This window comes from Crocuta crocuta, unplaced genomic scaffold (genome assembly GCF_008692635.1).
Source record: "Crocuta crocuta isolate KB4526 unplaced genomic scaffold, BGI_CrCroc_1.0 scaffold466, whole genome shotgun sequence".
Classification (NCBI taxonomy): domain Eukaryota; kingdom Metazoa; phylum Chordata; class Mammalia; order Carnivora; family Hyaenidae; genus Crocuta; species Crocuta crocuta.
Genome location: NW_027529672.1, coordinates 1,459,752 through 1,462,833, shown reverse-complemented (window position 1 = coordinate 1,462,833; position 3,082 = coordinate 1,459,752).

Genomic DNA, 3,082 nt, shown 5'->3' with positions numbered 1-3,082 from the left:
CCTGCTGGGTGGCCGCGGAGGGAGCCCTCCTTCCTGTGGAAGGAGGGGCAGGGCCCCAAGTGCTGCTCTCCACCGCGGTGGGGGAGCGAGCGCAGGGCCGGGTGGGCCTGAGCAGTGACCCCCAGCCGCCCTTCCTCAGGGTCAGGTGGGGAGGTGCGTGGCAGGGGGGTGTCACAGGGCTGGGGGGGGTGGGTGGCCTGCCTTCAGACCCTGCCTGCCCCCTCCTCCCTTCCCAGGCCTGGTGGCAAGGACGGACGGCCGTGGAGCTTGTGAAACGGCCCATCCTCCCCACCTCCTCCCAGGCCCGTCCCATGGGTTCGTGGACCCAGTCCCGGGGCGCCTTCGGGCAGAAGGGACCCCAGCCCACGGCAAGGTTTGGTCCTCCAGCCTCCGCAGGCCCCTCTTTGCTGCTCCCACTCCGGCGAAGCTCCTAGCCCAAGCCCACGACACCTGGCGGGGGGGGGGGACGGCCATGTCCCCTCTGCTCCGAGAAGGAAGTGCCCCAGTTATTTCGTGTTTGGAGAGAGCCAGCCCCGTGGAGGAGGTGCCCCTCCACCGTCCAGGGAGGCACGGGCACGCCCCCCCCCTGCCGACCCCAGGAGCTCGGTCTCGGGGCTCCCTCTGCGCGTGGCCGTCCCCATGGGCCGGCGGGTGGGCTGCAGGCTCCCTGTGCGGGCGCCCGCGAACTCCTGCCCCTGAACGGAGCTCAGGGAAGTTCAGAGCCAGGAGGGAGGGCCCCTCCTGCCCGCCCCGGGCCCCCCCTCCCGAAATGACAAAAGCAGGGTCGTGGCTCCAGGAGAGCTGGGTGGGGAGGAGAGGCACCCCTACCNACCCTCTTGCCTTACTCGCGGGGGAGCCCCGGGCCCAGCACGGGTGCCGCGGGCAGACCCGACATCCAGGCCACAGGGGTGCTTGTTCTGATCATAGTAGATTTTCATTCTCAGAAAGCCTTACTTCTCATCAAACTTTTTGTAGCAGGAAAGTTGTGTGAATTTGTACGCTGGAAGAAAATTTAAATAAAGGAAAAGTCCACGTGAAAAAAAGAAAAGGAACCGAAATGTTCAGATGGGTCTGCTGGTGCGGGGGAGGGGCGTGCGATTTCCCTGATGCTGCCGGGGAGGGGGGCGTCCGGGCGCCGCGGGTCTGGGCCAGCTTCCTGGGGATTTAATTCACAGCCCTGGAGGCGTGAGCTGCGCCTCCGTGTCTGCCCCGGAGGTTCGAGTCACAGGCACTGTGCCCTTGGGGCTGTCCCCTGACCGATGACCGCTCTGGGCCTGGGCCCTGGGCGCGAGCAGTGCCCCAGGCACCGGGGCTCGGCCGGGCGCCGTGCTCCCCGCGCGGGCGGGGACGCCACAGCTTGCCACTTCCGCATAGTTGGTCAAACCCCTCCCCTTGGCTCCAGTCTGAGAAAATACTGCCTAATCGTTGAAGAGAAAAGAAGAAGAAAGATGGTAATAAGAAGAAGAAGAAAAAAACCAACCCAGACCATGGCAGAGATGGTGTAGCCTAGGTAGGATAGTCTGATCTTCTAGCATAGTCTCTTCGGCAAATATGTTGTGTGTGCAGCGCGCGGGGGAGAGGTCCCGGGGGCTCGGTGGCGGCTCGCGGGCCGATTTGGGGGCTGTAGCGTGCCTCCCCAAACCGGACGTTGTCGGTGCCGCAGAGCTTCGGGAAGGGTGGCGCCGGAGCGCACAGGGCCGGGTCCTGCCCAGGGCAGAGCTGTCTGGGCGCCGCCGTCTGCCGCGGCCGCCCTCCCCCCACGCGGGCCGCGACCGTCTTGCACTAGCGCCGCTCTAGTCTCTCAGGAATCTGCTTGTTACTCTTACTGTGTAAATAAAGCTTCCTGGTTCATTCCCCAGCCGCGGGGAGCCTGCCGTGTGGTCTGTCGGGTGCGGGGAATTTGGCGGTCCCGCCTCTGCCCACGGGAGCAGTGGCCCTGGGCTGGCAGGGTCAGAGCCTGGACCCTTCTGTCCCCTCCGAGCCTCGGGGCCGGGCCCGTAAAATGGGGAGAGCTGACACGTCTGAGCTGTCGAGAGGCTCAGATGCAGGCGGTTGAGTGAGCCACCGGGAGCGGGAGGGCTGGCCACGGCCACGGCCACGGCCACAGCCGCGGTCACGAGGGAGCCCTCCTAGAGGCAGCGTCCAGGCAGCCCAGGTGACGTGCGTGTGCACGTGTTTGGAGGAAGAGGGGCCCGGGCCCTCACCGCAGCCGGGAGCCAGGGACCCTAGGACGGCAGGGTGGAGGTGCCCCCTGCGTGCGACTTCCAGGTCCTGTCTGGTGGAGGAACCCGCCTTTCACGGGGCCCGCGTCACGGAGCTGGCTTCACGCTCAGCAGCACTGAGAGGCGAGGCGACACGGCCGTTTGCTCCGGGTCACGCTGCTGCCGGGAAGGCCTGGCCCGGCCCGGAGCCCTGCGGCCCGGGGACTCGCCAGCGAGGCGAGGACGCGGTGCAGGGGGCTCCGCACCCGGCGAGGGCAGCTCGGCTCCCACTCGCCCGGCCGCAGCCAGGGGGAGGCCAGCGCGTGCGGCCTGGGCCAGAGTGGGCTCCGGGGTGCTCGGCCCCTGCGCCTCGCGCTCCGGATCAGGGGCCCCCGGCGGGCCACGCTCGGGAGGTTCAGGACGCTCGCAGCCTGTTGAAGCTCTCGGGCGTTTGCCTGCGGAATGTGAGCTCAGGGTTTTTGCCTAGAGCACCCCCCGCCGAGCGCCTGCGGGTGCTCCCTGGGTGTGAGGCACCGGAGCACTCCGGACTTTTCTCCGGTGTTTTCTTCTTAGCAGCAGACCCTGTCCCAGAAGGCTGTAAGAACACCTAATTTATGACACAGGTGAGGCATGGCTGAAGCTGGGGGTGGCGGGGACACCCAGGGACCCTGCCTCATGTCCCCCGGCTTCTCCAGGAGGGGGGAGGGCACAGAGTGGCCCTAGACAGACTCCAGCCCCTCGCATCCCCTTCCGTGGCCCTGGGTGGGCCCCCGCCTCGCACTGGCCTCGGCACGGGGGCAGGGCGCTGGGCCTGCCGGGTGGCACTCTGCCCCCCGCCCGGCTGTCAGGCCCTCCGCGGACCCTCGCGCCAGGCCAGCCCA